This window comes from Paralichthys olivaceus, chromosome 5, assembly GCF_024713975.1.
Source record: "Paralichthys olivaceus isolate ysfri-2021 chromosome 5, ASM2471397v2, whole genome shotgun sequence".
Lineage (NCBI taxonomy): Eukaryota > Metazoa > Chordata > Actinopteri > Pleuronectiformes > Paralichthyidae > Paralichthys > Paralichthys olivaceus.
The window spans coordinates 21,614,109-21,637,619 of NC_091097.1; the positions used below are offsets into that span (position 1 = coordinate 21,614,109).

General features: G+C 42.4%; 15 non-coding genes and 3 pseudogenes across 15 annotated transcripts; all 18 read right to left on the minus strand.

Moving 5' to 3' along the window:
• Positions 1-404: 404 nt before the first annotated feature.
• LOC138410240 (5S ribosomal RNA) lies at positions 405-523 on the minus strand. Its single transcript, XR_011243036.1, has one exon. It is a non-coding gene; the product is annotated as a 5S ribosomal RNA (ribosomal RNA).
• Positions 524-1,013: 490 nt separating this feature from the next.
• On the minus strand, positions 1,014-1,132 carry LOC138409040 (5S ribosomal RNA). The gene has a single exon (XR_011242361.1). It is a non-coding gene; the product is annotated as a 5S ribosomal RNA (ribosomal RNA).
• A 490-nt stretch (positions 1,133-1,622) lies between these two features.
• LOC138410241 (5S ribosomal RNA) lies at positions 1,623-1,741 on the minus strand. The gene has a single exon (XR_011243038.1). It is a non-coding gene; the product is annotated as a 5S ribosomal RNA (ribosomal RNA).
• A 490-nt stretch (positions 1,742-2,231) lies between these two features.
• On the minus strand, positions 2,232-2,350 carry LOC138409041 (5S ribosomal RNA). The gene has a single exon (XR_011242362.1). It is a non-coding gene; the product is annotated as a 5S ribosomal RNA (ribosomal RNA).
• A 490-nt stretch (positions 2,351-2,840) lies between these two features.
• On the minus strand, positions 2,841-2,959 carry LOC138408863 (5S ribosomal RNA). Its single transcript, XR_011242184.1, has one exon. It is a non-coding gene; the product is annotated as a 5S ribosomal RNA (ribosomal RNA).
• A 490-nt stretch (positions 2,960-3,449) lies between these two features.
• On the minus strand, positions 3,450-3,568 carry LOC138410242 (5S ribosomal RNA). The gene has a single exon (XR_011243039.1). It is a non-coding gene; the product is annotated as a 5S ribosomal RNA (ribosomal RNA).
• A 490-nt stretch (positions 3,569-4,058) lies between these two features.
• On the minus strand, positions 4,059-4,177 carry LOC138409843 (5S ribosomal RNA; annotated as a pseudogene).
• A 490-nt stretch (positions 4,178-4,667) lies between these two features.
• LOC138409510 (5S ribosomal RNA) lies at positions 4,668-4,786 on the minus strand. Its single transcript, XR_011242716.1, has one exon. It is a non-coding gene; the product is annotated as a 5S ribosomal RNA (ribosomal RNA).
• A 6,792-nt stretch (positions 4,787-11,578) lies between these two features.
• LOC138409844 (5S ribosomal RNA) lies at positions 11,579-11,697 on the minus strand (annotated as a pseudogene).
• Positions 11,698-12,187: 490 nt separating this feature from the next.
• Positions 12,188-12,306, minus strand: LOC138410243 (5S ribosomal RNA). Its single transcript, XR_011243040.1, has one exon. It is a non-coding gene; the product is annotated as a 5S ribosomal RNA (ribosomal RNA).
• A 490-nt stretch (positions 12,307-12,796) lies between these two features.
• LOC138409281 (5S ribosomal RNA) lies at positions 12,797-12,915 on the minus strand. The gene has a single exon (XR_011242601.1). It is a non-coding gene; the product is annotated as a 5S ribosomal RNA (ribosomal RNA).
• A 490-nt stretch (positions 12,916-13,405) lies between these two features.
• Positions 13,406-13,524, minus strand: LOC138409282 (5S ribosomal RNA). The gene has a single exon (XR_011242602.1). It is a non-coding gene; the product is annotated as a 5S ribosomal RNA (ribosomal RNA).
• A 490-nt stretch (positions 13,525-14,014) lies between these two features.
• On the minus strand, positions 14,015-14,133 carry LOC138409011 (5S ribosomal RNA). The gene has a single exon (XR_011242332.1). It is a non-coding gene; the product is annotated as a 5S ribosomal RNA (ribosomal RNA).
• Positions 14,134-14,623: 490 nt separating this feature from the next.
• Positions 14,624-14,742, minus strand: LOC138410244 (5S ribosomal RNA). The gene has a single exon (XR_011243041.1). It is a non-coding gene; the product is annotated as a 5S ribosomal RNA (ribosomal RNA).
• Positions 14,743-15,232: 490 nt separating this feature from the next.
• On the minus strand, positions 15,233-15,351 carry LOC138409284 (5S ribosomal RNA). The gene has a single exon (XR_011242604.1). It is a non-coding gene; the product is annotated as a 5S ribosomal RNA (ribosomal RNA).
• Positions 15,352-15,841: 490 nt separating this feature from the next.
• On the minus strand, positions 15,842-15,960 carry LOC138409012 (5S ribosomal RNA). The gene has a single exon (XR_011242333.1). It is a non-coding gene; the product is annotated as a 5S ribosomal RNA (ribosomal RNA).
• A 6,785-nt stretch (positions 15,961-22,745) lies between these two features.
• Positions 22,746-22,864, minus strand: LOC138408651 (5S ribosomal RNA). The gene has a single exon (XR_011241970.1). It is a non-coding gene; the product is annotated as a 5S ribosomal RNA (ribosomal RNA).
• Positions 22,865-23,354: 490 nt separating this feature from the next.
• Positions 23,355-23,473, minus strand: LOC138409903 (5S ribosomal RNA; annotated as a pseudogene).
• Between the last annotated feature and the right edge of the window lie 38 nt (positions 23,474-23,511).

A 23,511-nucleotide genomic window follows, 5' to 3' on the forward strand; every position in this document is an offset into this window, starting at 1 on the left:
CTTGAGGTGTGGGTGGGCGGGAGGGTCAATTGTTCCAAAATCAATCTCAAGGTGCAATTTTGTCATATCGTTGCAAGAAAAAAATCATTACAATTTTCAAAAATGACCTTCAGCAATATTGTCAGTGTTTCATATCCAGTTGTTTCCCTGATGCAGAGTAAACTCCCTGCTCTTTCATCGCTCTCTCCAAATAAGACCATTTGAAAATGATATGTTAATAAAACATGAATAAAGTAGTGTTTTGATTAGAAACAAATCTGATGAATGCTCACTTTCACCTTTCAGTGATGATGTGAGGGTTCCATATTCTTTTTTCCTTTGATGAACAGTCTTTCCTGCTCTTTCAAAGAGGTGTCTCCTCTGAAGCAGCAGCAACAGCGCCCTCTGCAAAGAAAAGTCTAAAAAGCTTACAGCACCTGGTATTCCCAGGCGGTCTCCCATTCAAGTACTAACCAGGCCCGACCCTGCTTAGCTTCCGAGATCGGACGAGATCGGGCGTGTTCAGGGTGGTATGGCCGTAAGCGATTAACTCCACCCACAATACCTCCTTTATACATGTGAATCATCACCATCATCAATGGTTCTTCTGTTGCTTTGCAACCATAGCATCTTGAGGTGTGGGTGGGCGGGAGTGTCAATTGTTCCAATATCAATCTCAAGGTGCAATTTTGTCATATCGTTGCAAGAAAAAAATCATTACAATTTTCAAAAATGACCTTCAGCAATATTGTCAGTGTTTCATATCCAGTTGTTTCCCTGATGCAGAGTAAACTCCCTGCTCTTTCATCGCTCTCTCCAAATAAGACAATTTGAAAATGATATGTTAATAAAACATGAATAAAGTAGTGTTTTGATTAGAAACAAATCTGATGAATGCTCACTTTCACCTTTCAGTGATGATGTGAGGGTTCCATATTCTTTTTTCCTTTGATGAACAGTCTTTCCTGCTCTTTCCAAGAGGTGTCTCCTCTGAAGCAGCAGCAACAGCGCCCTCTGCAAAGAAAAGTCTAAAAAGCTTACAGCACCTGGTATTCCCAGGCGGTCTCCCATTAAAGTACTAACCAGGCCCGACCCTGCTTAGCTTCCGAGATCGGACGAGATTGGGCGTGTTCAGGGTGGTATGGCCGTAAGCGATTAACTCCACCCACAATACCTCCTTTATACATGTGAATCATCACCATCATCAATGGTTCTTCTGTTGCTTTGCAACCATAGCATCTTGAGGTGTGGTTGGGCGGGAGGGTCAATTGTTCCAAAATCAATCTCAAGGTGCAATTTTGTCATATCGTTGCAAGAAAAAAATCATTACAATTTTCAAAAATGACCTTCAGCAATATTGTCAGTGTTTCATATCCAGTTGTTTCCCTGATGCAGAGTAAACTCCCTGCTCTTTCATCGCTCTCTCCAAATAAGACCATTTGAAAATGATATGTTAATAAAACATGAATAAAGTAGTGTTTTGATTAGAAACAAATCTGATGAATGCTCACTTTCACCTTTCAGTGATGATGTGAGGGTTCCATATTCTTTTTTCCTTTGATGAACAGTCTTTCCTGCTCTTTCCAAGAGGTGTCTCCTCTGAAGCAGCAGCAACAGCGCCCTCTGCAAAGAAAAGTCTAAAAAGCTTACAGCACCTGGTATTCCCAGGCGGTCTCCCATTCAAGTACTAACCAGGCCCGACCCTGCTTAGCTTCCGAGATCGGACGAGATCGGGCGTGTTCAGGGTGGTATGGCCGTAAGCGATTAACTCCACCCACAATACCTCCTTTATACATGTGAATCATCACCATCATCAATGGTTCTTCTGTTGCTTTGCAACCATAGCATCTTGAGGTGTGGGTGGGCGGGAGTGTCAATTGTTCCAATATCAATCTCAAGGTGCAATTTTGTCATATCGTTGCAAGAAAAAAATCATTACAATTTTCAAAAATGACCTTCAGCAATATTGTCAGTGTTTCATATCCAGTTGTTTCCCTGATGCAGAGTAAACTCCCTGCTCTTTCATCGCTCTCTCCAAATAAGACAATTTGAAAATGATATGTTAATAAAACATGAATAAAGTAGTGTTTTGATTAGAAACAAATCTGATGAATGCTCACTTTCACCTTTCAGTGATGATGTGAGGGTTCCATATTCTTTTTTCCTTTGATGAACAGTCTTTCCTGCTCTTTCCAAGAGGTGTCTCCTCTGAAGCAGCAGCAACAGCGCCCTCTGCAAAGAAAAGTCTAAAAAGCTTACAGCACCTGGTATTCCCAGGCGGTCTCCCATTAAAGTACTAACCAGGCCCGACCCTGCTTAGCTTCCGAGATCGGACGAGATTGGGCGTGTTCAGGGTGGTATGGCCGTAAGCGATTAACTCCACCCACAATACCTCCTTTATACATGTGAATCATCACCATCATCAATGGTTCTTCTGTTGCTTTGCAACCATAGCATCTTGAGGTGTGGTTGGGCGGGAGGGTCAATTGTTCCAAAATCAATCTCAAGGTGCAATTTTGTCATATCGTTGCAAGAAAAAAATCATTACAATTTTCAAAAATGACCTTCAGCAATATTGTCAGTGTTTCATATCCAGTTGTTTCCCTGATGCAGAGTAAACTCCCTGCTCTCTCATCGCTCTCTCCAAATAAGACAATTTGAAAATGATATGTTAATAAAACATGAATAAAGTAGTGTTTTGATTAGAAGCAAATCTGATGAATGCTCACTTTCACCTTTCAGTGATGATGTGAGGGTTCCATATTCTTTTTTCCTTTGATGAACAGTCTTTCCTGCTCTTTCCAAGAGGTGTCTCCTCTGAAGCAGCAGCAACAGCGCCCTCTGCAAAGAAAAGTCTAAAAAGCTTACAGCACCTGGTATTCCCAGGCGGTCTCCCATTCAAGTACTAACCAGGCCCGACCCTGCTTAGCTTCCGAGATCGGACGAGATTGGGCGTGTTCAGGGTGGTATGGCCGTAAGCGATTAACTCCACCCACAATACCTCCTTTATACATGTGAATCATCACCATCATCAATGGTTCTTCTGTTGCTTTGCAACCATAGCATCTTGAGGTGTGGGTGGGCGGGAGGGTCAATTGTTCCAAAATCAATCTCAAGGTGCAATTTTGTCATATCGTTGCAAGAAAAAAATCATTACAATTTTCAAAAATGACCTTCAGCAATATTGTCAGTGTTTCATATCCAGTTGTTTCCCTGATGCAGAGTAAACTCCCTGCTCTCTCATCGCTCTCTCCAAATAAGACAATTTGAAAATGATATGTTAATAAAACATGAATAAAGTAGTGTTTTGATTAGAAGCAAATCTGATGAATGCTCCCTTTCACCTTTCAGTGATGATGTGAGGGTTCCATATTCTTTTTTCCTTTGATGAACAGTCTTTCCTGCTCTTTCCAAGAGGTGTCTCCTCTGAAGCAGCAGCAACAGCGCCCTCTGCAAAGAAAAGTCTAAAAAGCTTACAGCACCTGGTATTCCCAGGCGGTCTCCCATTCAAGTACTAACCAGGCCCGACCCTGCTTAGCTTCCGAGATCGGACGAGATCGGGCGTGTTCAGGGTGGTATGGCCGTAAGCGATTAACTCCACCCACAATACCTCCTTTATACATGTGAATCATCACCATCATCAATGGTTCTTCTGTTGCTTTGCAACCATAGCATCTTGAGGTGTGGGTGGGCGGGAGGGTCAATTGTTTCAAAATCAATCTCAAGGTGCAATTTTGTCATATCGTTGCAAGAAAAAAATCATTACAATTTTCAAAAATGACCTTCAGCAATATTGTCAGTGTTTCATATCCAGTTGTTTCCCTGATGCAGAGTAAACTCCCTGCTCTTTCATCGCTCTCTCCAAATAAGACAATTTGAAAATGATATGTTAATAAAACATGAATAAAGTAGTGTTTTGATTAGAAACAAATCTGATGAATGCTCACTTTCACCTTTCAGTGATGATGTGAGGGTTCCATATTCTTTTTTCCTTTGATGAACAGTCTTTCCTGCTCTTTCCAAGAGGTGTCTCCTCTGAAGCAGCAGCAACAGCGCCCTCTGCAAAGAAAAGTCTAAAAAGCTTACAGCACCTGGTATTCCCAGGCGGTCTCCGATTCAAGTACTAACCAGGCCCGACCCTGCTTAGCTTCCGAGATCGGACAAGATCGGGCTTGTTCAGGGTGGTATGGCCTTAAGTGATTAACTCCACCCACAATACCTCCTTTATACATGTGAATCATCACCATCATCAATGGTTCTTCTGTTGCTTTGCAACCATAGCATCTTGAGGTGTGGGTGGGCGGGAGGGTCAATTGTTCCAAAATCAATCTCAAGGTGCAATTTTGTCATATCGTTGCAAGAAAAAAATCATTACAATTTTCAAAAATGACCTTCAGCAATATTGTCAGTGTTTCATATCCAGTTGTTTCCCTGATGCAGAGTAAACTCCCTGCTCTTTCATCGCTCTCTCCAAATAAGACAATTTGAAAATGATATGTTAATAAAACATGAATAAAGTAGTGTTTTGATTAGAAACAAATCTGATGAATGCTCACTTTCACCTTTCAGTGATGATGTGAGGGTTCCATATTCTTTTTTCCTTTGATGAACAGTCTTTCCTGCTCTTTCCAAGAGGTGTCTCCTCTGAAGCAGCAGCAACAGCGCCCTCTGCAAAGAAAAGTCTAAAAAGCTTACAGCACCTGGTATTCCCAGGCGGTCTCCCATTCAAGTACTAACCAGGCCCGACCCTGCTTAGCTTCCGAGATCGGACAAGATCGGGCTTGTTCAGGGTGGTATGGCCTTAAGTGATTAACTCCACCCACAATACCTCCTTTATACATGTGAATCATCACCATCATCAATGGTTCTTCTGTTGCTTTGCAACCATAGCATCTTGAGGTGTGGGTGGGCGGGAGGGTCAATTGTTCCAAAATCAATCTCAAGGTGCAATTTTGTCATATCGTTGCAAGAAAAAAATCATTACAATTTTCAAAAATGACCTTCAGCAATATTGTCAGTGTTTCATATCCAGTTGTTTCCCTGATGCAGAGTAAACTCCCTGCTCTTTCATCGCTCTCTCCAAATAAGACCATTTGAAAATGATATGTTAATAAAACATGAATAAAGTAGTGTTTTGATTAGAAACAAATCTGATGAATGCTCACTTTCACCTTTCAGTGATGATGTGAGGGTTCCATATTCTTTTTTCCTTTGATGAACAGTCTTTCCTGCTCTTTCCAAGAGGTGTCTCCTCTGAAGCAGCAGCAACAGCGCCCTCTGCAAAGAAAAGTCTAAAAAGCTTACAGCACCTGGTATTCCCAGGCGGTCTCCCATTCAAGTACTAACCAGGCCCGACCCTGCTTAGCTTCCGAGATCGGACGAGATCGGGCGTGTTTTTTTTTTTTTTTTTTTTTCTTTTATTATCAAAAATAGATTGAATTTACATTTTTTTTACATACATTTGTTTTTTACATCATTCCTTTACATGTTTGCCTCTGTCAGGTCTTAACTTTTAACATGTATACATCACTCGATACAGGAAACACACAAATCAATAAAAACAATAAAACCAACCAAAAACAAAAAGCCCCAAAATAAATCTTAACCAAAATCCATTCTCACCTCATTCACATCTCCATTCGTTATTTCTATGAAGGTGCTCCCGTCCACAAACCCTTTCTGAAAGTCGTCTTTCCCAATGTAGCTGTGCATCACTTTCACATCCCTTTCTGTCAAATTTTTAAAAACATTCCACACATCACATTTTCTCCTTTCATACTGCGCAGTGTTTCTCCTTAGTTTCACTGCATATCGTGCGTGGCTCAGGACATAGTTTAACAGATTTACATTGCATCCTCTCTTTCTCTCCACCACGCCAAACAACCACAGCTTCTTCCATTCGCTCCTCCCCACAAAGTCTCCCTCCCAGCACCTATTTATTAACTCCCTTATTTTCCCAAAGTACACCCTTAGTTCCCCACATTCAACAAACTCATGCATACATGTCTCCACTCCCACTTCACATACGTCACATTCCTTTCCCACCTCCCGGTCAAACTTGCTCTTTATCAGGTTGTTGTATATCCTGTTGTGCCTTAGCATGTAGTCAAAGTGTTCACATTCAGTCGTGTTCCACTTCACTCTCAGATTGGTCCATATTTGCTTTGCATCCATGTTATTCATTACTTTGACCCACACTTTCTCTGCAGCCGGCCTCCTCAGTTCTTTCTCCCTCATACATTCATATATCATCCTTGTTTTTACATCCTTCAGACTCAACTTGCACTCCCCTTCCCCTACATACATATCTATTTCATCTTCTCCTCCGTTCACGTTCTCTCTCTCAATCATTTCCATCCATTCTTTGGGCATTGCTTTTTTTATTTTTTCTATGACCCCTTCAGCTGTACCCGGCCATATTTCATCCCCATTCCCCCTGACCTCATCTACAATCACCTGTGCCCTCATAAAACCCGGTGTGTACTCGTACACCATGTCCCTCACCTTCCTTATCCCTGCTCTCCATATTACCCTGTTAAAGATGGTCTCCCCCTCCACTGTGATTTTTGGATTTAAAAACGCTGGCTGCTCCCATACCTGCTTTACATTTTTGCATTCATACTTCACGAAACTCAGAAACTCTCCCCACGCTCCCAGCATCTCTTTGTAATAATCAGTCACTCCATCTAACATCCCTTTTTTCATTTTCATATACACTCCACTCTCACCACACCCTCCAGTTTTGTTGATAGCTTCTGTTAAACACACCTTCCACACCTGATCACTTTTATTCTTTAAGTATCTCACCATCATTTTCACCCTCAGTGCTTTTTTTTTTCTCTCTAAGTTAACCAGTTTCAGTCCCCCGTCTTCATACTCGTTTTCTAGTACTTCCCTTGCTATTCTAACCCCCTTCCCATCCCACAAAAAGTCACTCACCATCCCTCCCACTTCTTTCATCACTTTCTCAGGCACATCCATCACATTCATCACATACACCAGCTTGCTCATTATTAAACAATTTACTACAATTACCTTCCCTTTTAGCTTCAATCCTCTTCTCTTCCAAAACCCTAACGTCTTTCTAATCCTATTCACTATCCCCTCATACTGCCTATCTCTCCCTTCTTTCTCTTCTATCCCTAAATTTACACCTAACACCTTCATATACCCTTTGTTTTCCTTCATTCTGATCTCCTCCCTCTCTTCTCTGTTCTCCCCTATGTACATTATCTCTGATTTCTCTATGTTTACTTTTGCTCCTGATGCCCTACCATACTGCTCTACACTTTTTAAAACCTCTACTACACTTTCTTTGTCCCTAACTGTCACTGTTGTGTCGTCTGCATATTGATATAGCGTGCTCATCTGTCCACCCGGTAGTTCTATGCCCTTAATCCCTCTATTTTGCAATATTAGTGCCGCTAGCGGCTCTGCTGACAAGGCGTACAGCAGAGCCGATAGCGGACATCCCTGTCTAACTGATCTCTCTAATCTAAACTCCTCTGTCACTATCCCGTTTATTTTTATCTTACTCGCTGCTCTTTCATACATCCTCCTTATCCATCCTATCATCCTATTTCCAAAACCCACTTTATCTAATACCTTATATAAATACCCATGATCTACTCTATCAAATGCTTTATTCAGATCCAAACTCGCTACTATCCCTATTTTGTTCCCCTTCATGTGTGTGATGGTGTCCCTAATACTGCTTATTGTGTCGGCTATGTCTCTTCCTGGTATGCTATATGCTTGTGTGCTTCCCACCACCGTCCCTATAACCCCCTTTATCCTATTTGCTAACACCTTTGCTAGTATTTTATAATCACCATTTAACATTGTGAGTGGTCTGTAGTTTTCTAATTTGTCCCTGCTCCCTTTTTTGTAAATTATACTAACTAGCCCTATTGTCATGCTGTGTGGCATCTCTCCCTTCTCTTCTATATACCTAAATAATCTATCTAACACTGGCACTAATTCTTCCTTAAACTCTATATAAAACTCTCCTATTATCCCATCTATCCCTGGACTTTTATTCCTGCCTAACTCATCTATTGCTTTCCCTATCTCTCCTTTAGTTATCTCTCCTTCACATCCTTCTCTATCCTCATCACTCAGCCTAGCTTCCATCTTTTCTATCACCTGCCTGCTACTCTCCTCATCTACTTCTTCTTTCTTAAATAACTCCCTATAGAATTCTCCTACTCTTTCCACTATCCCTACAAAGTCAGTTATTCTTTCCCCTCTCTTTCCCTCCACTTGCTCAAAATAATTATTCTTTTGCCTTACCTTCTCTAGCCCTAAGAAATAACCTGTACATTTTTCCCCCTCTACTACATCTCTTGCCTTACTTCTAATTATTGCTCCCTTGCACTTTCCCTGTTCTATCTCTTTCAGTTCATCTTTCTTCTTTATATATTCCCCCAAATCATACTTGCCATCCTCCTCAGCTTTCTTTTCCTCTTCTCTCAACTCCTCTTTTAACTTTTTTTCCTTCTCTCTCTGTGTTTTCCCCCTCTTCCTACTGTGTTTTATGCTCATGGTCCGTACTCCCTCTTTTACCCCTTCCCACCACCTCCCTATATCTTCCTCATACATCCTGTCATCCTTCTCCCACCTTATGTATTCTCTCACTTCTTTTTTATATTTTTCATCTCTCAGCAACTCCCCATTCATGCACCACAGTCCCCCTCCTCTTCTCTTTGTCCCCCCCCCTATTGTAAATTTTAACTCCTTATGATCACTATACGTTGTGGTTCTATATTCTATTTCTTTTATCCTTTCTGCTATGCTTTTTGTGCTTAATACTAAATCTATCCTACTCTGTTTTAATTCCCCTTTTACCAGTTGTGTTCTTGAGAACGCTCTCCTCTCTGGATTTCTTTCTCTCCATACGTCACTCAGTCCTTTCATACTTTTTAATTTTTTTAATACCTCTCTTGTTGTGTCATTTTTAAAGTGCATGTTTGTTGACACGTCCAGTTTCTCACACCACACATTGAAGTCCCCCACAATCATGCAGTTGTCATCACACATCGTTCCCATCTTTTCAATCATCACCTTTCTTTCTTTCTCCTCATTCGGCATATACACATTTACCAGCTTCATTTCCTCATTCTTATATTCAAATTTGATCCCTATCATCCTCCCATCTCCCTCATCTTCACACCTTCTTACATTCCCTATCACTCCTTTTTTTGTTAATATTGCTACACCCCTCGCATTCCCATCTCCATTATTTGCAAATACTTCTCCCCTCCATTCATCCTCCACCTCTTTCATACATCTCTCATTCCAGTGTGTTTCCTGTAAGCATATTATGTCATAATTACTCTTCCCATATATCTGATGTCTTTTGTTTTTGTTCTTTAGCCCCCTTGCATTTATTGAAATTATTGTTAACATTATTATTATTTTTACTTTCATTTTGTTATTTCCTTAGTTTTACTTTTCTTATTATTCCTCGTATGCCTCTTAGTATTCTGTCTTTTTCTTAGTTGTTTCATTTGTTCCTCTATATCCATGTCTGTTTCGGATCCTACCGTCTGTGGTGTGGTAGTCTCCTCTGCAGTCTCTGTGGGCTTAGCTCCACTCAGTGCATTCTCCGTCCTTCCTGTGTCATCCTCTCGTCGCGTTCTCCCCGGGCCTGCTTCCTCCTTTCCGTCTTGTCTTTCGACAGTCGCCCCCTTCTCTGGCCCTCTCGTCTCCTTCGTTTTGGGACCTTTCTTCTCCACCCCGTCACTCCTCCTGTCTGCCGTCCCTTCTGTCCTCACCTCACGCGCCAGCGCTCCTCTCCTCCTTCCCGCATCCTCCTCCTCGTTGTTTCCTTTCGTTCTCTCCTTCCTTTCCTTCCGGTTCGCTCCATCTTTCTTTCCGCCTTCCGTCTCCTCTGTCGGCCTCTCTCCTTCCTGCTTGCCTGCATCCTCTTTCTCTGTCTCCTCCATTTCTTTTCTGACTCCCTCCTCCTCACTTTCCATATACTCTGCCTCCCCCTCCTCACTGCCTCCGCTCTCACTTTCTTGTCCACTCTCATTTGTGTCGTCTTCTGCCTCACTCTTATTGCATCTGCATTCACTCATAAGGTTCTGGCATAGATCACATCTCTTCTTCCCCTGCGTGCATTCCCTTGCATAATGACCCTGCACTCCACATCTGTTGCAGTGAAATTCAGGGCACTCTCTCATTATGTGCCCTGGTTTAATGCACAACCTGCACACCTTCACCTGCTTATCATGCAGCACCCTGAAGTACTCAGCTCCCAGCGCTGTGTCAAATCTAGCGGAATACGGCAGTGATTGTATTTCATTATTAAATTTTACTTTCAGGAACCTTGTCCCATCAGCTACATTTGTCCCTGGCCACATCCTTCTTTTAATGGGAGATACTGCTGATACTCCCCAGAGTTGTAGCTTTGCCAGTATCTCCCTGTCCTCAATATAAAATGGCAGATTCATGAAAGACACTACTAGCTCGTCATTTATTAGCTCTCTGACGTGCACCCGATTCTCCCCAATCTTAAATCCTTCCATGAGCCTGTCCTTTCCTTTCGGATGGCTCATCGTCATTTCATATTTTTTTTCGGTTATCTGTCTGCACGCCAGTAGCCCTCCACACAGCTCGCGTACGCAACGCATCAGCTCCATAGCCGTGTCCTCGCCCTCCATCTCTACCATCACTGTCTGCTCCCTGTCGTTCCTCTCATTTATTTTGCAGCACTTACCCTGCGTCAGCTCCGTCTCTCCACCGCTGTCACCTCCGTGGGTGTCAGCGGTTAAACTCCGCCGCTCCGTGCTTGTCTCTGCCATTGTCTCGGGAGCACTTCCTAGCAGGCTACGATTCCCCCTCACAGTGCGTCACTGCCGCGGGGGACACACACATACACACAACAAGACAATCACAACACTAATGTCCGGTTGGATTTACATATATGAGGTAGAAAAATAGGGAATGTAGAGAGAGAACAAGAAAAGCTGGAAAAGAGAGAGAAAAAAAAAGAAAAATAGTTCCTCCGCAGCCACCCGTGGTGGCTTGCTTCCGGGTCGCTGGTTGATGTCGTCACTCCGTGGTGCGTTCAAGGGCGTGTTCAGGGTGGTATGGCCGTAAGCGATTAACTCCACCCACAATACCTCCTTTATACATGTGAATCATCACCATCATCAATGGTTCTTCTGTTGCTTTGCAACCATAGAATCTTGATGTGTGGGTGGGTTGGGGGGGTCAATTGTTCCAAAATCAATCTCAAGGTGCAATTTTGTCATATCGTTGCAAGAAAAAAATCATTACAATTTTCAAAAATGACCTTCAGCAATATTGTCAGTGTTTCATATCCAGTTGTTTCCCTGATGCAGAGTAAACTCCCTGCTCTTTCATCGCTCTCTCCAAATAAGACAATTTGAAAATGATATGTTAATAAAACATGAATAAAGTAGTGTTTTGATTAGAAACAAATCTGATGAATGCTCACTTTCACCTTTCAGTGATGATGTGAGGGTTCCATATTCTTTTTTCCTTTGATGAACAGTCTTTCCTGCTCTTTCCAAGAGGTGTCTCCTCTGAAGCAGCAGCAACAGCGCCCTCTGCAAAGAAAAGTCTAAAAAGCTTACAGCACCTGGTATTCCCAGGCGGTCTCCGATTCAAGTACTAACCAGGCCCGACCCTGCTTAGCTTCCGAGATCGGACAAGATCGGGCTTGTTCAGGGTGGTATGGCCTTAAGTGATTAACTCCACCCACAATACCTCCTTTATACATGTGAATCATCACCATCATCAATGGTTCTTCTGTTGCTTTGCAACCATAGCATCTTGAGGTGTGGGTGGGCGGGAGGGTCAATTGTTCCAAAATCAATCTCAAGGTGCAATTTTGTCATATCGTTGCAAGAAAAAAATCATTACAATTTTCAAAAATGACATTCAGCAATATTGTCAGTGTTTCATATCCAGTTGTTTCCCTGATGCAGAGTAAACTCCCTGCTCTTTCATCGCTCTCTCCAAATAAGACCATTTGAAAATGATATGTTAATAAAACATGAATAAAGTAGTGTTTTGATTAGAAACAAATCTGATGAATGCTCACTTTCACCTTTCAGTGATGATGTGAGGGTTCCATATTCTTTTTTCCTTTGATGAACAGTCTTTCCTGCTCTTTCCAAGAGGTGTCTCCTCTGAAGCAGCAGCAACAGCGCCCTCTGCAAAGAAAAGTCTAAAAAGCTTACAGCACCTGGTATTCCCAGGCGGTCTCCCATTCAAGTACTAACCAGGCCCGACCCTGCTTAGCTTCCGAGATCGGACGAGATCGGGCGTGTTCAGGGTGGTATGGCCGTAAGCGATTAACTCCACCCACAATACCTCCTTTATACATGTGAATCATCACCATCATCAATGGTTCTTCTGTTGCTTTGCAACCATAGCATCTTGAGGTGTGGGTGGGCGGGAGTGTCAATTGTTCCAAAATCAATCTCAAGGTGCAATTTTGTCATATTGTTGCAAGAAAAAAATCATTACAATTTTCAAAAATGACCTTCAGCAATATTGTCAGTGTTTCATATCCAGTTGTTTCCCTGATGCAGAGTAAACTCCCTGCTCTTTCATCGCTCTCTCCAAATAAGACAATTTGAAAATGATATGTTAATAAAACATGAATAAAGTAGTGTTTTGATTAGAAACAAATCTGATGAATGCTCACTTTCACCTTTCAGTGATGATGTGAGGGTTCCATATTCTTTTTTCCTTTGATGAACAGTCTTTCCTGCTCTTTCCAAGAGGTGTCTCCTCTGAAGCAGCAGCAACAGCGCCCTCTGCAAAGAAAAGTCTAAAAAGCTTACAGCACCTGGTATTCCCAGGCGGTCTCCCATTCAAGTACTAACCAGGCCCGACCCTGCTTAGCTTCCGAGATCGGACGAGAGTGGGCGTGTTCAGGGTGGTATGGCCGTAAGCGATTAACTCCACCCACAATACCTCCTTTATACATGTGAATCATCACCATCATCAATGGTTCTTCTGTTGCTTTGCAACCATAGCATCTTGAGGTGTGGTTGGGCGGGAGGGTCAATTGTTCCAAAATCAATCTCAAGGTGCAATTTTGTCATATCGTTGCAAGAAAAAAATCATTACAATTTTCAAAAATGACCTTCAGCAATATTGTCAGTGTTTCATATCCAGTTGTTTCCCTGATGCAGAGTAAACTCCCTGCTCTTTCATCGCTCTCTCCAAATAAGACAATTTGAAAATGATATGTTAATAAAACATGAATAAAGTAGTGTTTTGATTAGAAACAAATCTGATGAATGCTCACTTTCACCTTTCAGTGATGATGTGAGGGTTCCATATTCTTTTTTCCTTTGATGAACAGTCTTTCCTGCTCTTTCCAAGAGGTGTCTCCTCTGAAGCAGCAGCAACAGCGCCCTCTGCAAAGAAAAGTCTAAAAAGCTTACAGCACCTGGTATTCCCAGGCGGTCTCCCATTCAAGTACTAACCAGGCCCGACCCTGCTTAGCTTCCGAGATCGGACGAGAGTGGGCGTGTTCAGGGTGGTATGGCCGTAAGCGATTAACTCCACCCACAATACCTCCTTTATACATGTGAATCATCACCATCATCAATGGTTCTTCTGTTGCTTTGCAACCATAGCATCTTGAGGTGTGGTTGGGCGGGAGGGTCAATTGTTCCAAAATCAATCTCAAGGTGCAATTTTGTCATATCGTTGCAAGAAAAAAATCATTACAATTTTCAAAAATGACCTTCAGCAATATTGTCAGTGTTTCATATCCAGTTGTTTCCCTGATGCAGAGTAAACTCCCTGCTCTCTCATCGCTCTCTCCAAATAAGACAATTTGAAAATGATATGTTAATAAAACATGAATAAAGTAGTGTTTTGATTAGAAACAAATCTGATGAATGCTCACTTTCACCTTTCAGTGATGATGTGAGGGTTCCATATTCTTTTTTCCTTTGATGAACAGTCTTTCCTGCTCTTTCCAAGAGGTGTCTCCTCTGAAGCAGCAGCAACAGCGCCCTCTGCAAAGAAAAGTCTAAAAAGCTTACAGCACCTGGTATTCCCAGGCGGTCTCCCATTCAAGTACTAACCAGGCCCGACCCTGCTTAGCTTCCGAGATCGGACGAGATCGGGCGTGTTCAGGGTTGTATGGCCGTAAGCGATTAACTCCACCCACAATACCTCCTTTATACATGTGAATCATCACCATCATCAATGGTTCTTCTGTTGCTTTGCAACCATAGCATCTTGAGGTGTGGGTGGGCGGGAGGGTCAATTGTTCCAAAATCAATCTCAAGGTGCAATTTTGTCATATCGTTGCAAGAAAAAAATCATTACAATTTTCAAAAATGACATTCAGCAATATTGTCAGTGTTTCATATCCAGTTGTTTCCCTGATGCAGAGTAAACTCCCTGCTCTTTCATCGCTCTCTCCAAATAAGACCATTTGAAAATGATATGTTAATAAAACATGAATAAAGTAGTGTTTTGATTAGAAACAAATCTGATGAATGCTCACTTTCACCTTTCAGTGATGATGTGAGGGTTCCATATTCTTTTTTCCTTTGATGAACAGTCTTTCCTGCTCTTTCCAAGAGGTGTCTCCTCTGAAGCAGCAGCAACAGCGCCCTCTGCAAAGAAAAGTCTAAAAAGCTTACAGCACCTGGTATTCCCAGGCGGTCTCCCATTCAAGTACTAACCAGGCCCGACCCTGCTTAGCTTCCGAGATCGGACGAGATCGGGCGTGTTCAGGGTGGTATGGCCGTAAGCGATTAACTCCACCCACAATACCTCCTTTATACATGTGAATCATCACCATCATCAATGGTTCTTCTGTTGCTTTGCAACCATAGCATCTTGAGGTGTGGGTGGGCGGGAGTGTCAATTGTTCCAAAATCAATCTCAAGGTGCAATTTTGTCATATTGTTGCAAGAAAAAAATCATTACAATTTTCAAAAATGACCTTCAGCAATATTGTCAGTGTTTCATATCCAGTTGTTTCCCTGATGCAGAGTAAACTCCCTGCTCTTTCATCGCTCTCTCCAAATAAGACAATTTGAAAATGATATGTTAATAAAACATGAATAAAGTAGTGTTTTGATTAGAAACAAATCTGATGAATGCTCACTTTCACCTTTCAGTGATGATGTGAGGGTTCCATATTCTTTTTTCCTTTGATGAACAGTCTTTCCTGCTCTTTCCAAGAGGTGTCTCCTCTGAAGCAGCAGCAACAGCGCCCTCTGCAAAGAAAAGTCTAAAAAGCTTACAGCACCTGGTATTCCCAGGCGGTCTCCCATTCAAGTACTAACCAGGCCCGACCCTGCTTAGCTTCCGAGATCGGACGAGAGTGGGCGTGTTCAGGGTGGTATGGCCGTAAGCGATTAACTCCACCCACAATACCTCCTTTATACATGTGAATCATCACCATCATCAATGGTTCTTCTGTTGCTTTGCAACCATAGCATCTTGAGGTGTGGTTGGGCGGGAGGGTCAATTGTTCCAAAATCAATCTCAAGGTGCAATTTTGTCATATCGTTGCAAGAAAAAAATCATTACAATTTTCAAAAATGACCTTCAGCAATATTGTCAGTGTTTCATATCCAGTTGTTTCCCTGATGCAGAGTAAACTCCCTGCTCTCTCATCGCTCTCTCCAAATAAGACAATTTGAAAATGATATGTTAATAAAACATGAATAAAGTAGTGTTTTGATTAGAAACAAATCTGATGAATGCTCACTTTCACCTTTCAGTGATGATGTGAGGGTTCCATATTCTTTTTTCCTTTGATGAACAGTCTTTCCTGCTCTTTCCAAGAGGTGTCTCCTCTGAAGCAGCAGCAACAGCGCCCTCTGCAAAGAAAAGTCTAAAAAGCTTACAGCACCTGGTATTCCCAGGCGGTCTCCCATTCAAGTACTAACCAGGCCCGACCCTGCTTAGCTTCCGAGATCGGACGAGATCGGGCGTGTTCAGGGTTGTATGGCCGTAAGCGATTAACTCCACCCACAATACCTCCTTTATACATGTGAATCATCACCATCATCAATGGTTCTTCTGTTGCTTTGCAACCATAGCATCTTGAGGTGTGGGTGGGCGGGAGGGTCAATTGTTCCAAAATCAATCTCAAGGTGCAATTTTGTCATATCGTTGCAAGAAAAAAATCATTACAATTTTCAAAAATGACCTTCAGCAATATTGTCAGTGTTTCATATCCAGTTGTTTCCCTGATGCAGAGTAAACTCCCTGCTCTTTCATCGCTCTCCAAATAAGACCATTTGAAAATGATATGTTAATAAAACATGAATAAAGTAGTGTTTTGATTAGAAACAAATCTGATGAATGCTCCCTTTCACCTTTCAGTGATGATGTGAGGGTTCCATATTCTTTTTTCCTTTGATGAACAGTCTTTCCTGCTCTTTCCAAGAGGTGTCTCCTCTGAAGCAGCAGCAACAGCGCCCTCTGCAAAGAAAAGTCTAAAAAGCTTACAGCACCTGGTATTCCCAGGCGGTCTCCCATTCAAGTACTAACCAGGCCCGACCCTGCTTAGCTTCCGAGATCGGATGAGATCGGGCGTGTTTTTTTTTTTTTTTTCTTTTATTATCAAAAATAGATTGAATTTACATTTTTTTTACATACATTTGTTTTTTACATCGTTCCTTTACTTGTTTGCCTCTGTCAGGTCTTAACTTTTCACATGTATACATCACTCGATACAGGAAACACACAAATCAATAAAAGCAATAAAACCAACCAAAAACAAAAAGCCCCAAAATAAATCTTAACCAAAATCCATTCTCACCTCATTCACATCTCCATTCGTTATTTCTATGAAGGTGCTCCCGTCCACAAACCCTTTCTGAAAGTCGTCTTTCCCAATGTAGCTGTGCATCACTTTCACATCCCTTTCTGTCAAATTTTTAAAAACATTCCACACGTCACATTTTCTCCTTTCATACTGCGCAGTGTTTCTCCTTAGTTTCACTGCATATCGTGCGTGGCTCAGGACATAGTTTAACAGATTTACATTGCATCCTCTCTTTCTCTCCACCACGCCAAACAACCACAGCTTCTTCCATTCGCTCCTCCCCACAAAGTCTCCCTCCCAGCACCTATTTATTAACTCCCTTATTTTCCCAAAGTACACCCTTAGTTCCCCACATTCAACAAACTCATGCATACATGTCTCCACTCCCACTTCACATACGTCACATTCCTTTCCCACCTCCCGGTCAAACTTGCTCTTTATCAGGTTGTTGTATATCCTGTTGTGCCTTAGCATGTAGTCAAAGTGTTCACATTCAGTCGTGTTCCACTTCACTCTCAGATTGGTCCATATTTGCTTTGCATCCATGTTATTCATTACTTTGACCCACACTTTCTCTGCAGCCGGCCTCCTCAGTTCTTTCTCCCTCATACATTCATATATCATCCTTGTTTTTACATCCTTCAGACTCAACTTGCACTCCCCTTCCCCTACATACATATCTATTTCATCTTCTCCTCCGTTCACGTTCTCTCTCTCAATCATTTCCATCCATTCTTTGGGCATTGCTTTTTTTATTTTTTCTATGACCCCTTCAGCTGTACCCGGCCATATTTCGTCCCCATTCCCCCTGACCTCATCTACAATCACCTGTGCCCTCATAAAACCCGGTGTGTACTCGTACACCATGTCCCTCACCTTCCTTATCCCTGCTCTCCATATTACCCTGTTAAAGATGGTCTCCCCCTCCACTGTGATTTTTGGATTTAAAAACGCTGGCTGCTCCCATACCTGCTTTACATTTTTGCATTCATACTTCACGAAACTCAGAAACTCTCCCCACGCTCCCAGCATCTCTTTGTAATAATCAGTCGCTCCATCTAACATCCCTTTTTTCATTTTCATATACACTCCACTCTCACCACACCCTCCAGTTTTGTTGATAGCTTCTGTTAAACACACCTTCCACACCTGATCACTTTTATTCTTTAAGTATCTCACCATCATTTTCACCCTCAGTGCTTTTTTTTTTCTCTCTAAGTTAACCAGTTTCAGTCCCCCGTCTTCATACTCGTTTTCTAGTACTTCCCTTGCTATTCTAACCCCCTTCCCATCCCACAAAAAGTCACTCACCATCCCTCCCACTTCTTTCATCACTTTCTCAGGCACATCCATCACATTCATCACATACACCAGCTTGCTCATTATTAAACAATTTACTACAATTACCTTCCCTTTTAGCTTCAATCCTCTTCTCTTCCAAAACCCTAACGTCTTTCTAATCCTATTCACTATCCCCTCATACTGCCTATCTCTCCCTTCTTTCTCTTCTATCCCTAAATTTACACCTAACACCTTCATATACCCTTTGTTTTCCTTCATTCTGATCTCCTCCCTCTCTTCTCTGTTCTCCCCTATGTACATTATCTCTGATTTCTCTATGTTTACTTTTGCTCCTGATGCCCTACCATACTGCTCTACACTTTTTAAAACCTCTACTACACTTTCTTTGTCCCTAACTGTCACTGTTGTGTCGTCTGCATATTGATATAGCGTGCTCATCTGTCCACCCGGTAGTTCTATGCCCTTAATCCCTCTATTTTGCAATATTAGTGCCGCTAGCGGCTCTGCTGACAAGGCGTACAGCAGAGCCGATAGCGGACATCCCTGTCTAACTGATCTCTCTAATCTAAACTCCTCTGTCACTATCCCGTTTATTTTTATCTTACTCGCTGCTCTTTCATACATCCTCCTTATCCATCCTATCATCCTATTTCCAAAACCCACTTTATCTAATACCTTATATAAATACCCATGATCTACTCTATCAAATGCTTTATTCAGATCCAAACTCGCTACTATCCCTATATTGTTCCCCTTCATGTGTGTGATGGTGTCCCTAATACTGCTTATTGTGTCGGCTATGTCTCTTCCTGGTATGCTATATGCTTGTGTGCTTCCCACCACCGTCCCTATAACCCCCTTTATCCTATTTGCTAACACCTTTGCTAGTATTTTATAATCACCATTTAACATTGTGAGTGGTCTGTAATTTTCTAATTTGTCCCTGCTCCCTTTTTTGTAAATTATACTAACTAGCCCTATTGTCATGCTGTGTGGCATCTCTCCCTTCTCTTCTATATACCTAAATAATCTATCTAACACTGGCACTAATTCTTCCTTAAACTCTATATAAAACTCTCCTATTATCCCATCTATCCCTGGACTTTTATTCCTGCCTAACTCATCTATTGCTTTCCCTATCTCTCCTTTAGTTATCTCTCCTTCACATCCTTCTCTATCCTCATCACTCAGCCTAGCTTCCATCTTTTCTATCACCTGCCTGCTACTCTCCTCATCTACTTCTTCTTTCTTAAATAACTCCCTATAGAATTCTCCTACTCTTTCCACTATCCCTACAAAGTCAGTTATTCTTTCCCCTCTCTTTCCCTCCACTTGCTCAAAATAATTATTCTTTTGCCTTACCTTCTCTAGCCCTAAGAAATATCCTGTACATTTTTCCCCCTCTACTACATCTCTTGCCTTACTTCTAATTATTGCTCCCTTGCACTTTCCCTGTTCTATCTCTTTCAGTTCATCTTTCTTCTTTATATATTCCCCCAAATCATACTTGCCATCCTCCTCAGCTTTCTTTTCCTCTTCTCTCAACTCCTCTTTTAACTTTTTTTCCTTCTCTCTCTGTGTTTTCCCCCTCTTCCTACTGTGTTTTATGCTCATGGTCCGTACTCCCTCTTTTACCCCTTCCCACCACCTCCCTATATCTTCCTCATACATCCTGTCATCCTTCTCCCACCTTATGTATTCTCTCACTTCTTTTTTATATTTTTCATCTCTCAGCAACTCCCCATTCATGCACCACAGTCCCCCTCCTCTTCTCTTTGTCCCCCCCCCTATTGTAAATTTTAACTCCTTATGATCACTATACGTTGTGGTTCTATATTCTATTTCTTTTATCCTTTCTGCTATGCTTTTTGTGCTTAATACTAAATCTATCCTACTCTGTTTTAATTCCCCTTTTACCAGTTGTGTTCTTGAGAACGCTCTCCTCTCTGGATTTCTTTCTCTCCATACGTCCCTCAGTCCTTTCATACTTTTTAATTTTTTTAATACCTCTCTTGTTGTGTCATTTTTAAAGTGCATGTTTGTTGACACGTCCAGTTTCTCACACCACACATTGAAGTCCCCCACAATCATGCAGTTGTCATCACACATCGTTCCCATCTTTTCAATCATCACCTTTCTTTCTTTCTCCTCATTCGGCATATACACATTTACCAGCTTCATTTCCTCATTCTTATATTCAAATTTGATCCCTATCATCCTCCCATCTCCCTCATCTTCACACCTTCTTACATTCCCTATCAATCCTTTTTTTGTTAATATTGCTACACCCCTCGCATTCCCATCTCCATTATTTGCAAATACTTCTCCCCTCCATTCATCCTCCACCTCTTTCATACATCTCTCATTCCAGTGTGTTTCCTGTAAGCATATTATGTCATAATTACTCTTCCCATATATCTGATGTCTTTTGTTTTTGTTCTTTAGCCCCCTTGCATTTATTGAAATTATTGTTAACATTATTATTATTTTTACTTTCATTTTGTTATTTCCTTAGTTTTACTTTTCTTATTATTCCTCGTATGCCTCTTAGTATTCTGTCTTTTTCTTAGTTGTTTCATTTGTTCCTCTATATCCATGTCTGTTTCGGATCCTACCGTCTGTGGTGTGGTAGTCTCCTCTGCAGTCTCTGTGGGCTTAGCTCCACTCAGTGCATTCTCCGTCCTTCCTGTGTCATCCTCTCGTCGCGTTCTCCCCGGGCCTGCTTCCTCCTTTCCGTCTTGTCTTTCGACAGTCGCCCCCTTCTCTGGCCCTCTCGTCTCCTTCGTTTTGGGACCTTTCTTCTCCACCCCGTCACTCCTCCTGTCTGCCGTCCCTTCTGTCCTCACCTCACGCGCCAGCGCTCCTCTCCTCCTTCCCGCATCCTCCTCCTCGTTGTTTCCTTTCGTTCTCTCCTTCCTTTCCTTCCGGTTCGCTCCATCTTTCTTTCCGCCTTCCGTCTCCTCTGTCGGCCTCTCTCCTTCCTGCTTGCCTGCATCCTCTTTCTCTGTCTCCTCCATTTCTTTTCTGACTCCCTCCTCCTCACTTTCCATATACTCTGCCTCCCCCTCCTCACTGCCTCCGCTCTCACTTTCTTGTCCACTCTCATTTGTGTCGTCTTCTGCCTCACTCTTATTGCATCTGCATTCACTCATAAGGTTCTGGCATAGATCACATCTCTTCTTCCCCTGCGTGCATTCCCTTGCATAATGACCCTGCACTCCACATCTGTTGCAGTGAAATTCAGGGCACTCTCTCATTATGTGCCCTGGTTTAATGCACAACCTGCACACCTTCACCTGCTTATCATGCAGCACCCTGAAGTACTCAGCTCCCAGCGCTGTGTCAAATCTAGCGGAATACGGCAGTGATTGTATTTCATTATTAAATTTTACTTTCAGGAACCTTGTCCCATCAGCTACATTTGTCCCTGGCCACCTCCTTCTTTTAATGGGAGATACTGCTGATACTCCCCAGAGTTGTAGTTTTGCCAGTATCTCCCTGTCCTCAATATAAAATGGCAGATTCATGAAAGACACTACTAGCTCGTCATTTATTAGCTCTCTGACGTGCACCCGATTCTCCCCAATCTTAAATCCTTCCATGAGCCTGTCCTTTCCTTTCGGATGGCTCATCGTCATTTCATATTTTTTTTCGGTTATCTGTCTGCATGCCAGTAGCCCTCCACACAGCTCGCGTACGCAACGCATCAGCTCCATAGCCGTGTCCTCGCCCTCCATCTCTACCATCACTGTCTGCTCCCTGTCGTTCCTCTCATTTGTTTTGCAGCACTTACCCTGCGTCAGCTCCGTCTCTCCACCGCTGTCACCTCCGTGGGTGTCAGCGGTTAAACTCCGCCGCTCCGTGCTTGTCTCTGCCATTGTCTCGGGAGCACTTCCTAGCAGGCTACGATTCCCCCTCACAGTGCGTCACTGCCGCGGGGGACACACACATACACACAACAAGACAATCACAACACTAATGTCCGGTTGGATTTACATATATGAGGTAGAAAAATAGGGAATGTAGAGAGAGAACAAGAAAAGCTGGAAAAGAGAGAGAAAAAAAAAAGAAAAATAGTTCCTCCGCAGCCACCCGTGGTGGCTTGCTTCCGGGTCGCTGGTTGATGTCGTCACTCCGTGGTGCGTTCAAGGGCGTGTTCAGGGTGGTATGGCCGTAAGCGATTAACTCCACCCACAATACCTCCTTTATACATGTGAATCATCACCATCATCAATGGTTCTTCTGTTGCTTTGCAACCATAGCATCTTGAGGTGTGGGTGGGCGGGAGGGTCAATTGTTCCAAAATCAATCTCAAGGTGCAATTTTGTCATATCGTTGCAAGAAAAAAATCATTACAATTTTCAAAAATGACCTTCAGCAATATTGTCAGTGTTTCATATCCAGTTGTTTCCCTGATGCAGAGTAAACTCCCTGCTCTTTCATCGCTCTCTCCAAATAAGACCATTTGAAAATGATATGTTAATAAAACATGAATAAAGTAGTGTTTTGATTAGAAACAAATCTGATGAATGCTCACTTTCACCTTTCAGTGATGATGTGAGGGTTCCATATTCTTTTTTCCTTTGATGAACAGTCTTTCCTGCTCTTTCCAAGAGGTGTCTCCTCTGAAGCAGCAGCAACAGCGCCCTCTGCAAAGAAAAGTCTAAAAAGCTTACAGCACCTGGTATTCCCAGGCGGTCTTCCATTCAAGTACTAACCAGGCCCGACCCTGCTTAGCTTCCGAGATCGGACGAGATCGGGCGTGTTCAGGGTGGTATGGCCGTAAGCGATTAACTCCACCCACAATACCTCCTTTATACATGTGAATCATCACCATCATCAATGGTTCTTCTGTTGCTTTGCAACCATAGCATCTTGAGGTGTGGGTGGGCGGGAGTGTCAATTGTTCCAAAATCAATCTCAAGGTGCAATTTTGTCATATCGTTGCAAGAAAAAAATCATTACAATTTTCAAAAATGACCTTCAGCAATATTGTCAGTGTTTCATATCCAGTTGTTTCCCTGATGCAGAGTAAACTCCCTGCTCTTTCATCGCTCTCTCCAAATAAGACAATTTGAAAATGATATGTTAATAAAACATGAATAAAGTAGTGTTTTGATTAGAAACAAATCTGATGAATGCTCACTCTCACCTTTCAGTGATGATGTGAGGGTTCCATATTCTTTTTTCCTTTGATGAACAGTCTTTCCTGCTCTTTCCAAGAGGTGTCTCCTCTGAAGCAGCAGCAACAGCGCCCTCTGCAAAGAAAAGTCTAAAAAGCTTACAGCACCTGGTATTCCCAGGCGGTCTCCGGTTCAAGTACTAACCAGGCCCGACCCTGCTTAGCTTCCGAGATCGGACAAGATCGGGCTTGTTCAGGGTGGTATGGCCTTAAGTGATTAACTCCACCCACAATACCTCCTTTATACATGTGA